General features: G+C 32.4%; 1 protein-coding gene across 1 annotated transcript in view; it reads left to right on the forward strand.

Moving 5' to 3' along the window:
- The window catches only part of LOC133180185 (protein draper-like), a 51,646-nt gene that overhangs the window by 24,507 nt on the left and 12,473 nt on the right, over positions 1–14,666 (forward strand). The window lies entirely within an intron of this gene.

Below are 14,666 nucleotides of genomic sequence, written 5' to 3' on the forward strand. Positions count from 1 at the left end.
TGCTTTTGGCCCCTCTCAGCCCCTAGTTTAAGGAGTAAGCCCCTTTTTCTTGATATCAATTGAAAGGTCTTCTGATTTTGAAAACGATTTGTTCAAGAAATATTCACAGATTTCCTTTCGTTGTGGAGATATTCTGAATGGAAATATTTAGGGGCCACCCCTTCAGGTCCTTAATGGGGCCATTTGACAAAAATTGAAAGAGTGCATATTGTTTAGAACATTATTCTGACCATCTTTTGTTCAGTATTGCTTATCAAAATATTCTCCCTTTTGGAGATATAAAGCGTCAAAGATTTAGCATTCTGGCCCCTTGTGACCCCTTATTACGTAACATATGATCAGAATCTTATCATATATTGTTGGAAATCGTTAAGATAAACATCTTTGCTTCAGTAATGTATTACAAATTATTGATCGTTAAAGAGTTATAGATGAAAGACTTTTGGCCCCTCTCAGCCCCTAATTTGAGGGGTCAGCCCTTTTTCTTGATATCAATTGAAAAGTCTTGTGATTTTAAAGACTTTTCGTACAACAACTATTCAGAGATTTCCTTTCGTTGTGGAGATATGCTGAATGGAAATATTTAGGGACCACCCCTCCAAATCCTTAATGGGGCCATTTGACTACAATTGAAAGAATTCATATTTGTTTAGAACATTATTCGGACCATCTTTTGTTCAGTATTGCTTATCAAAATATTCTTCCTTTTCGAGATATAAAGCGTCAAAGATTTAGCATTCTGGCCCCTTGTGACCCCTTATTACGTAACATATGATCAGAATCTTATCATATATTGTTGGAAATCGTTAAGATAAACATCTTTGCTTCAGTAATGTATTACAAATTATTGATCGTTAAAGAGTTATAGATGAAAGACTTTTGGCCCCTCTCAGCCCCTAATTTGAGGGGTCAGCCCCTTTTTCTTGATATCAAATAAAAGGTCGTATCATTCTGCACAACTTATCTTCTATATGTTTTAACAAATTCTTAACATGTATGAAGATATGAAAGAAAAGGTGTAAAATTTTGTGACATGTTTCTGAGACATTTTTTGAGCCCTACTGAGCTTCGGCGCCTTTTGCGCTAGAGAGATTTGGACACCTGCCTGCAAATTTACAAACCTTCCCCTACCTTCACTGAAAATCTTGACTCAATATCTTAAGTCGTTTCGGAGGAGTTTCCAGGAAAAGCAACCCTCTGAAAATCAGAAAATCCTTAATATCTCAAGATGGAAAGTGACGTCATCAACGAAAAAATTTCCAATAAGGTTCAGAGCAATACCTATCAGATCTGGAGGTTTCATGAAATTCGGCCAAGACGTTACCGAGAACTCGCGTGCACAAAATCGGTAAGAATAATAATAATAGGGAAAAAAGAAACCGAACGAAAACAATAAGGTCATCCGTTGGAGACGAAAGACCTTAATACAGTGCAGGGAACTAATTTTGTTACATAAACCAGCATCAGCATAAGCATTAGTAGCATCAGGATCGAGCTAGCATCAGCATCAGCATTTAAAAAACAGCATTACCAGGATCAGCATCAGCAAGCAAAGGATAAACCAGCATTGACCTACATAAAATCAGCATTATCCTACCAGCATCAGAAAATCAATGAGTTTTAATTCAGTAAAAAATTAAAAAAGAAAGAAAGAATATTGGTTAAAGTATTCACATTATTGATACATAGTGAGATATTATGATCAAATAATTGTAAAAGGCACTTTTATTGCTTTAAACGGCAATGCTGAAATTCATTATCTACTTGCGGTAGCATGATGCTACTTGCGGTAGCATTGACCTAATTATAAAACAGCATCAGGATAAGGATAACTAGCATTAAATCAGCAAGCAAAGGAAGCATTCAAATCAGCAAGCAAAGGAAGCATTCAAATCAGCATCGATGCTGTAACAAAATTAGTTTCCTGCACTGTAATAATAATAATAGGGAAAAAGAAACCTAACGATAACAATAAGGTCTTCCTTTGGAGACGAAAGACCTTAACTAGACGAGCCTGTTGCAAAGCAACAAATAAGTCTTCCGTCTAAATTTCAAGGAGATGAGATCGAGATAGAGAGACATCTACGGTCATATGAGCAAGAATGAGCCATCTACCATTACTTACGGTTTGACCGGAAGTGACGTCATTTTGACGACTTTTTCTGATCTTAGCTGCTACTTGTCATTTTGAACAACTTTGCTCCTATGATGTTATACAAATTCTCAATACTTTCTGAGATGTCAGGAAAACACTTTTGGCCCTTTTAGCGCCCTAATTTTAGGGGCCAGCCCCTTATTGTTGATATCCTTTGAAAGATTGTGACATTCTACACAACTTTTATTCTATATGTTCTAACAAAATATTTACAGGTAAGAAGATATTGTAGAAAAAGTGTTCGAAATTTTGAAATTCTCGATATGCCTTTTTTTGGGCTATAGCGAGCGTCGGCGTGCAGCAATTCCGGTGAGAATGAAATACGTTTGTCACATCTACATATATTGTCCTATCACCGCTGAAAATCTCAAGTTTCTCTCTTAAGCCTTTGTTGAGAAAACTCGCGGACAAACCAACCCTCTAAAATTCATTAAAATGCAGAAATATCGGAACCGGAAGTGACATCATCAAAACAAAAAAATATATGTCTAGATTTTTTGATGTTCTATCAGACCTGAAAGTTTCATGAAAATCGAGCAATCCGTTTCCGAGAACTCGCGTGCACAAAATCGGTAAGAAAAAAAATAATAACTAGAGCAATGCTCGTTGCAAAGCAACGAGTAGGTCTTCCGTCCGATTTTCAGAACTGCTTGTAAAATGGGTAAATGATAAATATACCATTCATTAAAAAGAATGCCTCCAGATCAAAAATGATGTCGATCTGTATTTAGTATTTTTATTATTGATATCTATTCTGACTTTTTGGTGAAATAAAGCAAGTTTAGACTACTTCCGGTTTGACAGGAAGAGACCCCAATCGACAGAAAATTGTGTCAGAAGTCTTTGGTGAAGTATATCATTTGATTTTATGTTAATATCTACAGAAATACGTCATTTATGGTTACTTCCAGTTTAACCGAAAGTTGACAAAAGTGACCATTCTCGACAGGAAATACGGTCGGACGTCCTCTCTGACATGTATAATTCAATTCAATGCCAATATCTGTGAAAATAGGCAATTTTTGACTACTTCCTGTTTGGCTGGAAGTGACGTCATTTGACGAATTTTGATGATATCACTAGGTGCTACTTGTCATTGTGAACAACTTTGCTTCTTTGATGTATTACAAATTCTCAATACTTTTTGAGATATCAGGAAAAAACTTTCAGCCCCTCTAGACCCCTTATTTTAGGGGCCAGCCCCTTTTCCAAGATATCATTTGAAAGATCTTTTAATTCTGCGCTACTTTTGTTCTATATGTTATAACAAAATGTTTCCAAGTTAAAAGATATTGTAGAAAAAGTGTTAAAAATTTTGAAACTCTCGATATGCCAATTTTCGAGCCATAGCGAGCGTCGGCGCTTTGTACTTCCGGTGGTTATAAGATACAAAATTCACTTCTTCATAGGTTGCTTTATCATCACTGAAAATTTCATACTTCTATGATCATTGGTTTTTGAGAAAACGCTCGGACAAAGTGACCCTCATAAAATCACTAAATTGCGGAGATCTCCGAACCAGAAGTGACGTCATCAAAATTAAAAAAAACATTTCTAGATTTTCTGATGTTCTACCAGACCTGAAAGTTTCATGAAAATCCATTGAGCCGTTTTCGAGAACTCGCGTGCACAAAATCGGTAAGAAAAAAAAAAATAACTAGATGAGATCTCGTTGCGAGCAACGAGTAGGTCTTCCGTCCGATTTTTCAATGAGATGAGATGTGATTTTGATTAAGTTTTTGTTTACCCCCTTAGATTTATTTTTTTTGATTTAAATAATAATCTTCAACATCTTTTGTTCAATATTGCTTTTCAAAATGTTTCCCCTTTTCGAGATAGGAAGCGCAAAAGAGTTAACATTCTGGCTCCTATAGAGAATCACAATTTTACTACATATTGTTGCATATAATTAAGTTAAGTATTTTTGCTTCAGTAATTGATAACAAATTCTTGATCACTGAAGAGTTACATATTAGTCTTTTGGTCCCTCTGAGCCCCTACTTTGAAGGGTGAGCCCCTTTTTCTTGATATCAAATGAAAAGACTTGTGATTCTAAACATTTTTTGTTCACAACTATTCAGAAGTTTCTTGTCGTTTTCGAGATATGTAAAATAGAAATATTTAGGGGCCAACCCTTCAAATCCTTAATGGGGCCGTTTTGCAAAAATTGAAATGATGCCTATTGTTCAGAACATTATTCTGAACATCTTTTGTTCAATATTGCTTATTAAAATATCTCCCCTTGTTGGGATATAAAGCGTCAAATATTTAGCATTCTGGCCCTTTTTGGCCCCTTATTATGCAACATATGATCTTAATTTTATAATATATAGTGGCAAATCGTTAAGATGCGCAATTTTGCTTCAGTAACTGATAAAAAAATATTGATAGTTAACGAGTTATATGTGAAAGGCATTTGGCCCCTCTGAGCCCCTTTTTGAGGGGTCATCCCCTTTTTCTTGATGTCAAATAAAAGGTCTTGTGATTTTGAAGACTTTTTGTTCAACACCTATTCAGAGATTTCTTTTCGTTGTGGAGATATGCCGAATGGAAATATTTAGGGGCCAACCCTCCAAGTTCTTAATGGGGCCGTTTTACAAAAATTGAAAGGTCGCACATTGTTTAAAACATTATTCTGACCATCTTTTGTTTAATATTGCTCATCAAAACATCCCCCCTTTTCGAGATATAAAGCGTCAAAGATTTAGCATCCTGGCCCCTTTTGGCCCCTTATTACGAAATATATGATCTTAATTTTATAATATATGGTGGAAAATCTTTAAGATGAGTATCTTTTCTTCAGTGATTGATATCAAAATATTGATAATTAAAAAGTTATAGATGATAGACTTTTGCCCCTCCTGAGCCCCTAATTTGAGGGGTCAGCCCCTTTTTCTTGAAATCAAATGAAGGTCTTGTGATTTTAAACATTTTTTCTTCAACAACTATTCAGAAGTTTCTTGTCGTTTTCGAGATATGTAGAATAGAAATATTTAGGGGCCAACCCTTCAATTCCTTAATGGGCCGTTTTGCAAAAATTGAAATGATGCATGTTGTTCAGAACATTATTCTGAACATCTTTTGTTCAATATTGCTCATTAAAATATCTCCCCTTGTTGAGATATAAAGCGTCAAATATTTAGCATTCTGGCCCTTTTTGGCCCCTTATTATGCAACATATGATCTTAATTTTATAATATATAGTGGCAAATCGTTAAGATGTGCAATTTTGCTTCAGTAACTGAAAAAAATATTGATAGTTTACGAGTTATAGATGAAAGGCATTTGGCCCCTCTGAGCCTCTTTTTGAGGGGTCAGCCCCTTTTTCTTGATATCAAATAAAAGGTCTTGTGATTTTGAAGACTTTTTGTTCAACACCTATTCAGAGATATCTTTTCGTTGTGGAGATATGCCGAATGGAAATATTTAGGGGCCAACCCTCCAAGTTCTTAATGGGGCCGTTTTACAAAAATTGAAAGGTTGCACATTGTTTAAAACATTATTCTGACCATCTTTTGTTTAATATTGCTCATCAAAACATCCCCCCTTTTCGAGATATAAAGCGTCAAAGATTTAGCATCCTGGCCCCTTGTGGCCCCTTATTACGAAATATATGATCTTAATTTTATAATATATGGTGGAAAATCTTTAAGATGAGTATCTTTTCTTCAGTGATTGATATCAAAATATTGATAATTAAAAAGTTATAGATGATAGACTTTTGCCCCTCCTGAGCCCCTAATTTGAGGGGTCAGCCCCTTTTTCTTGAAATCAAATGAAGGTCTTGTGATTTTAAACATTTTTTCTTCAACAACTATTCAGAAGTTTCTTGTCGTTTTCGAGATATGTAGAATAGAAATATTTAGGGGCCAACCCTTCAATTCCTTAATGGGCCGTTTTGCAAAAATTGAAATGATGCATGTTGTTCAGAACATTATTCTGAACATCTTTTGTTCAATATTGCTCATTAAAATATCTCCCCTTGTTGAGATATAAAGCGTCAAATATTTAGCATTCTGGCCCTTTTTGGCCCCTTATGCAACATATGATCTTTTTATTATAATATATAGTTACAAATCATTAAGATGAACATTTTTGCTTCAGTAACTGATAACAAAATATTGATATTTAAAGAGTTATAGATGAAAGACTATTGGCCCCTCTGAGCCCCTAATTTGAGGGGTCAGCCCCTTTTTCTTGATATCAAATAAAAGGTCTTGTGATTTTGAAGACTTTTTATTCAACACCTATTCAGAGATTTCTTTTCGTTGTGGAGATATGCCGAATGGAAATATTTAGGGACCAACCCTTCAAGTCCTTAATGGGGCCGTTTGACGAAAATTGAAATGTTGCATATTGTTTAAAACATTATTCTAACCATCTTTTGTTCAGTATTACTTATCAAAATATTCCCCCTTTTCGAGATATAAAGCGTCAAAGATTTAGCATCCTGGCCCCTTTTGGCCCCTTATTACGCAATATATGATCCTCATTTTATAATATATAGTTACAAATCCATAAGATGAACATTTCTGCTTTAGTAATTTATAACAAAATATTGATCGTTAAAGAGTTATAAATAAAAATAGTTTGGCCCCTTTGAGCCCCTAATTTGAGGGATCAGCCCTTTTTTTCTTGATATCAAATGAAAGGTCTTATCATTTTGCACATCTTTTGTAATATATGTTTTAACAAAATATTTACAGGTAAAAAGATAAAAAGGAGAATGTGTCAAATTTTGCGAGATGCTTGTGAGCCTATTTTTCGAGCCCAGGCGAGCTTCGGCGCCTTTTGAGCTGGAAAGATATAGATGCCAAATGGCACATCTACAATCTTTCCTCTATCTTCACTGAAAATATTATCTCTTTATCTCTATTCGTTTAGGAGAACACTCCAGGACAAGCCGACCCTCTGAAAATCAGAAAATCGTCCATATCTCACGACCGGAAGTGACGTCATCAAAAAGCAAAAAAACCTATCAAGATCTATAGAATATCTTTTACATCTAAAAGTTTGATGTAAATCGGCCCAGCCCTTTCTGAGAAATCGCGTGCACAAAATCGGTTGGAAGAAAAATAATAATTACTAGAGCAAAGCTCGTTGCAAAGCAACGAGTAGGTCTTCCGCCTAATTTTCAGAAGCACTGCTTGTAAGATGGAAAAATGAAAGTAAAGTATGCTTAAAAAGAAGGCCTCCAGACCAAAAATTATGTCGATCTGTATTTAGTTTTTTATGATTTTTATGCTGATTTTCGTTAAATAAAGCAAATCAAGACTACTTCCGGTTTGATCGGAAGTGACCCCCAATCGACAGAAAATTTGGTCAAAAGTCTTGGTTGAATTCAATCATTTAATTTTATGTTGATATCTGCAGAAATACGTCATTTATAGTCACTTCCGGTTTAACCGGAAGTTGACAAAGGAGACGATACTCGACAGGAAATACAATCAGACGTCCTCTGTGACATGCATAATTCAATTCAATACAGTGCTGCTATCCTATAAGTTGACAATCCTATCCTAGCTATACTATCGTGAATCCTGCATCCACAATCCTATCCTGTCATTTCTGTCTAATCCTATCCTACATTGTATCCTGCTGCTCTCAGTTTTTTTTTAATATTTAGGAGTTAATTTGACAAAACGAAAAAAAAATTATAAAATGACCATCAAATAAAAATCAGTTATAGATATGTAATTAATTTAAATGTAATAAATTTTAATGGAGAAAAAAATAATCGAGATTGACTTCCATTAATTTCCAAAACCCCCCACGAATTAATTTGCGAGTAACCAGTTAAAATGTAAACAAAAGAATTGTAACAAAATGTAGGCAAGTATTGATCTAGCGAACGTGTGAAGAAATTGGAACTTCGGAAGAATTGAAGAAAAAAATATAGTTAAATTTTATATGTGTTTAATTTTACATACTAACAATGATCAGGAGACGTCAAGGTACAGTGCTGCTATCCCACAAGTTGACATGGGATGGGTTTGAATAGGATTCAGGATTGAGGATTCACGATAGAAACATTTAGAAGTTAATCCAATCCTATCCTATCCTATCCTGTATCCTACAGCCAATCAGATTCGAGTAAAGGTTGATTCATATTTCAGAATTAATTACAAAAACAGAATATGTTTTAAAACGTTTACAAAAGAAATATTTATAAAATTACGATAGAAAATAAACATATTTTGTTTATTTTAACACAAATTAATAATTAACTTCGAGTGACATTGCGTACGATTTAACCGTGAACGATTACCGGAAGAATCTTCACATGTAAACAACGAAGAGTTCGGACATCAAGAGATCTTATTTTCTTCAGCATGTTTGGATGATTAAGCCAATTCCTACTTGTTTTAAAGTTCAATAACATGTAACTGTTAAATGTGCTCTGTTTGTCTGTATAATTCTACACAAACCGCCAACGGCGGACTTGAACAGATCGATATCGCAGTTGTTTGGTGCAAGAACATGTAAGTATACTACACACTGTACATGTGTGCATGTTTATACATTTCCCCCCTTTTAACAATGTTATAATGACTTGAGCTATCAAAATTTTATTCTATTATAACATAGACAAAAATCGGGTGTGGAAAAATAGGTAGTGTAGGAAGGGGAGAGGGTTAAAAATTTACAAATTCTCTGTCATGATTCAATGTGTCCTAAAACAATAAGATGTATTATGCCTTTTTCAGTTTGTTATTACTATATTATTTCCCTACTGTGGTTTAAAAAATGTTTTTTTTTTTTTTTTTTTTTTTTTTTTATTATAATAAAATAAAGACAGAATCATATCTTATGCTACTGTTTAAATTGTATTATAAGCCAACTCAGCACTTATATGTACATTGTATGTATGACCTATTCTGGGTTATGAATTATATATTAATCATTCATTATTCTTCCTTGCAGAGAATGATACTTGGTTTTGCCTGCCCTCATCAAAATATTTTGTGAGAAAAAAAGGATTTTACATTTGAAAAGTAGGTATGATTATTAACATGTGTTTATGCATGGGTATCAGTATAATACATACATATCATTATCAGAGTTGAGATGAAGTTTCTGTGTAGATTCTCTGAATAAGTGATTTTTCTTCTTTAAAAAAAAGAGTAAAACTGAAAACAGTTTGTTATTGTTCTGGTCATCTGACATGGTCATCATCATGTTATATGTATTTTCATAATTTTTTTCTTATTCAAATTTTAAGCAAAGAAGAAAACAAACAAAAAAACATAAATAGATTAATACTAGCATTAGAATTCAAAATAGAGAAAAAAAAACAAACAAATGTACTCATACTAGTTAACAAGTTGACGAGATGAAATGAATTACAATTTACAAGTAAACTATGATTGTTTAATTAAGATATGACTATGAAGTTGCAGTATAAGATTTGAGTTTTCTTGATTTCTTTAAATGCTTTACACTGGTAGAGAAAAAAAGTAAAATTCAGCCAGTCGTACATGAAATGAGAAAGATAATCACAATAAAATACAGTTTTAATGTATATGACAAAAATGCACAATCTACATGCATATATTGTTATAATCATGATAATAATTGGGTTTTTTAGGACGATCCTGCATATTTGCTGCTGTACATATTGCAGTTCATCTCATCTGCTGCTGGAATAAATATGAAAGATGTTCAAACCACTAAACAAGAGCCCCCTAGAGTCTGAAATCATGATGATTTTATTAAGGAGATCAGTGTGTGAAGTATTTGTTGTCTGTGCATTGTTGACAATTTTGAAACTGTTCGGTTACTTATGACTAGCTCTTTGACACAAACTTTGACATCTGAAATTCAATTTGAGCGACGTACAAGGAGGCGAAATCATATGCATGTAAAACATCATACGATTGGAAAAAGACATTGATAAACTTAAATTTAAACAGATTTCATGTACATGTATCTGTGAGCTTGGCATTGAAAAACATGTATACTTCTGATGAATTTGTCTCATAATGGAACATTCAATTGTTATACATTGTAGATAAAAAAATAAAATTGTAGATGAGATTTATTTGGTCCAAAATATATATATTTAACACTGAAGAGGCAATTATCCTGAATAAATATTGTCAACTTGGTCAAGCATTTTTGTTCCTCATTTAGACCCTGAATAACATTCAAGATCAAATGTCAAGGTCAAAAACAAAATTTACTTAAATATGGCTTATAAATACTGAAATTACTGTGAATTCATATACATGTTTTACAAGAAAAAATTCGAATGAATATGTGTGTGTTCACTGCAATAATTATTGCTGTCAATCTATCTATGAAGATTTATGAAAATGTTTTCTGTTAAACATAAATTAAATACTCACTCATAAAAATATGGTTATTGAAATACATTTGCATGACACTGAACTGACCATAAACTAAAAACAAAGTAAAGTAAAATAAGAAAATTAACATTTTGAATATCTTGATTTTTATTTAGCAAACATGATCAAGTTTTTGCATATTTGTAAAATATTCAAATTCAAACAATGCTGAACGGAACATCTCAAACAAGAATAACTTTAAACAATGAATATAAAACAAATTTTAATCATACATTTAAATAATTTTTACATGTTTAATGAATAAAAGTCAAGATATTCTAAATGTCTGTTCTCGGTTTGTGGTCTTGTCATACATCTATCTTCTTTCTGGACCTACATGAGTATGAAGGTATAGACATTAATAGTCTGATTCTCATAATTAAAGAGCTTAAATTTTGTTCGTTTAGTCTACTTATTAATAATCATAACATTAGAAAAGTATCTGAAGTCTTGGTTGTTTCCCCCCCCCCTTTTCCACGATTTCTTCTCTCTAACTTTAACTCCATTTATTTATCAAAGTGTATAAATTCGAAAAGAAATCGCAAATACCATGACGTCTCTCGATCATTGTTAGTATGTGAAATTAAATAAAAAAAAGTCGGATTATAATTTTTTTTCTATAAATTTTTTGAAAGCTTACTTTCTTTACACGTTCGCTAGATCAGTACTTGCCTATGTTTTATTACAGTCCCTTTGTTTACATTTTAACTCGGTACTCGAATATTAATTCGTGCGGGGTGTCGGGAATTAATGGATGTCGATCTCGATTATTTTTTATTTAAAACATATTAAATAAAATCCATAATTATAACCGATTTTTATATAATGATCATTTTATTTATTTTTTTTTTTTTTTTTGTTTTGTCAAATTAACTCCTAAATATTAAAAAACTGAAAGTAGCAGGATAGGATAGGATAGGATTAGACTGAAATCACAGGATAGGATTGTGGATGCAGGATTCACGATAGGATAGGATAGGATTGTCAACTTATAGGATAGCAGCACTGTATTTGTGATTTCTTTTGAATTTGTTCTCTACGAAAAATAAATGGAGTTACAATAAGAGAGAGAAAAATGGGGAAACAATTAAGATTGCAGATACTTTTCTAATGTTATGATAAAGTAGACAAAAGGAACAAAGAGGTTCACTTTATGCATAAAATGGCCCTGTCCTTATATCAATTAATTGACTATCACCCTTTGTCCCATTTCATATATCAAAATAAATTAAAGGCTTAGTGCTTTCATTTCCTGTAACAAAATTTCTTTTTGAGAATCCAGGTATTGGAAAGCAGGCTTTGAGAAAATGCAATATTCTCGAATTTTGCAGAATACATGCCTATTTGACTACTTTCAGCAAAGAATTAAAATATGAGCACAGCCCACGATCCAAAAATTAAAACACGATTTATGATCTTCAGAAACAGATCTTTCATTATGTAATTGCATATTTTGGATCAGAGGTTGTGCTCTATATGAAATATTCAAAAACTCTCTCAACTTTTGGCCATTCTTAAGGGAATTTACAGGATATGGAAGGAATGACGCATTTTATGATGTCATAATGCATTGACTAGAGAAAAAATTACGTCATGTTCAATAGATATATTGTCACCAAGGGTCCAAGTTATAAATACTGCATTTTCAACCAAATCTGAGCAGTTTCGATTTTTCAGAAATTCTCAGGGCCAAAAAGGCCTTAGTGGCTCTTGCTCTTTAAACTCTTTATAAGAATCAGACCACGAATACCAAATCCTTCATGCGGGGTAGGTACACTGAATTATAACCATACCCACTGAAGAAACAATTTCTCTATCATGTCTACACATACTAAATAATGACAAAAATAGGATATGTTTGATGTTTTAACAAGTGTGTGTTTCATCTGTTCATGTAGAATTTATGCAAAACTTTGTTTTCCCCTTAACTGGGCATCATGAAAATAACATATAGATCTAACTGCACCTATATCAGCTGTATAATAGATTTTACCTTTGGCATAAATCTAAATAAGAACTTCAAGATATGACAAGATCATAAACCGAGAACAGACAAGTCAAAATTTAGATCTAGAATATGTTGACTTTCATTTATTAAATAAGTTAATATTGTCTTATTATATTCAATTTTAAATGTATGATAAAAATTTGTTTTATATTTATTATTAAAGTTATTCCTGTTTGAATGTTCAGTTCATCATTTGTTTGTATGTGAATATTTTACAAACATGCAACATTTTCATCATGTTTGCTAAACATGCTAAATAAAAATCAAGATATTCAAAATGTTAAAATTTCTTATTTCGCTTCAGTTTGTTCTCAATTTATGGTCAGTTCTGTGCCGTACAAGTGTATTTTAATTAAAAAAAATATTTATGTGTGAGAATTTAATCAATTTATATTTATCAGAAAACATTTTCCTAAATCTTCATAGTCAGACAGGTTGACAGCAATAATTATTGTAGTCAGCTCACACAAATTCCTTAGATCTTATAAAACATGCATAAGAGTCCACAGTTGTTACAGAATTTATAACCCAAATTTAAGTAAATCTTGTTTTTGATTTTGACATTTGATCTTGAATGTTATTCAGTGTCAAATGAGGAATAAAAATAATTGACCAAGTTCACAATATTTATTCAGGGTAATTTCTTTTTTCAGTGAATATAAATATAATTATATGTATTGGACCAAATGCATATTATCTACAATTTTTATCTACAATGTATAACAATTGAATGTTCCATTATCATGAGACAAATTCATTAAAAGTGTCCATGTAAAGTATACATGTATTTCAATGCCAAGATACATGTACATGTAGTTTGTTTAAATTGAAGTTTATCAATGTCTTATTACAATTGTATGTTTTACATGCATATTATTTGGTCTGCTTGTCCGTCGCTCAAATTGAATTTCAAATGTCAAAGTAGTTGTCAGAGAGATGGTCATAAAGTACCCGAACAGTTTCGCAAATGTCATCAATGCACAGAAAACAAATACATCACACACTGATCTCCTTAACAAAGAACACCATCATTCCAGACTCTAGGGGGCTCTTGGACACGGCTTTCATTATTTTATTCTTTCATTATTTATTCAGCAGCAGATGAGATGAGGTGCAATTTGTACAGCTGCAAATTTGCAGGATTGTCCTGAAGAAAACAACACACACCATTATGTGCATGTAGATTGTAAATTTTGTCATATACATTATGCATTAAAACTGTATTTGATTGTGATTATCTTTCTCATTTCATGTACAATTGTCTGAATTTCACCTTTTCTCTCCCAGAGTAATGCATTAATTTAAAAAAAATCAAGCAAAATCAAATCTTATATTGCAACTTCATAGTCATAACTCATATCTTAATTAAACAATCATAATTTACTTGTAGATTATAATTCATTTCATCTCGTCGACTTGCTTACTAGTATGAGTACATGTTTGGATGTTTTTTCTCTCTATTTTCTGCTTGCATTAATCTATTTGATATGTTGTTTGTTAATTTCTTTTCATTTTTCAGGGCTGGAAATAATTGATGGCCCGCTTGTCCTGGGCCAATGAATTTTCAATCTGGGCTAATACATTGCAGAGGGCATGTGCCCTTTTGGTCAGCATTTCTTTATGCATAATAAAATTCATTCACAGTCGGGCTAGTTAACTTGACAGGCTTGTGTGTCCAAATTTCTACTGTTTCTTGTTTTGTTAAGTTGTACTTCTAAGTATCGCAATAAAAAAAAAATATTACTATTATTATTATGGTTTTGGGCCAGTCTTTTTAAAATCTATTGGCCCAGAGGGACAGTGAAAGTACTAAGCTGACCAGTAAAAATTTAAGGCATAAAGCCCGAGTGACCAGTAAACAAAAATAATTATTTCTAGTCCTGTCTTTTGCTTGAAATTTGAATATTAAAAAAAATGAAAATACATATAACATGACCATGATGACCAGAACAATTATACATTAATTTCAGTTTTACTCTCAACATTTTAAAAAGAAGAAAATCACTTATTCATAAAATCTGCAGACACTTCATCTCAACTTGGATAATGATTTTTGTGTATTTTAATGAAACATGCATAAACACAAAATAAATAATCTAATCATACCTACTTTTAAATGTAAAATCCTTTATATTGTGATGATCATGATGATTCT

This window comes from Saccostrea echinata, unplaced genomic scaffold (genome assembly GCF_033153115.1).
Source record: "Saccostrea echinata isolate AGI-Se365-2 ecotype Australia unplaced genomic scaffold, CSIRO_AGI_Sech_v1 ptg000006l, whole genome shotgun sequence".
Classification (NCBI taxonomy): domain Eukaryota; kingdom Metazoa; phylum Mollusca; class Bivalvia; order Ostreida; family Ostreidae; genus Saccostrea; species Saccostrea echinata.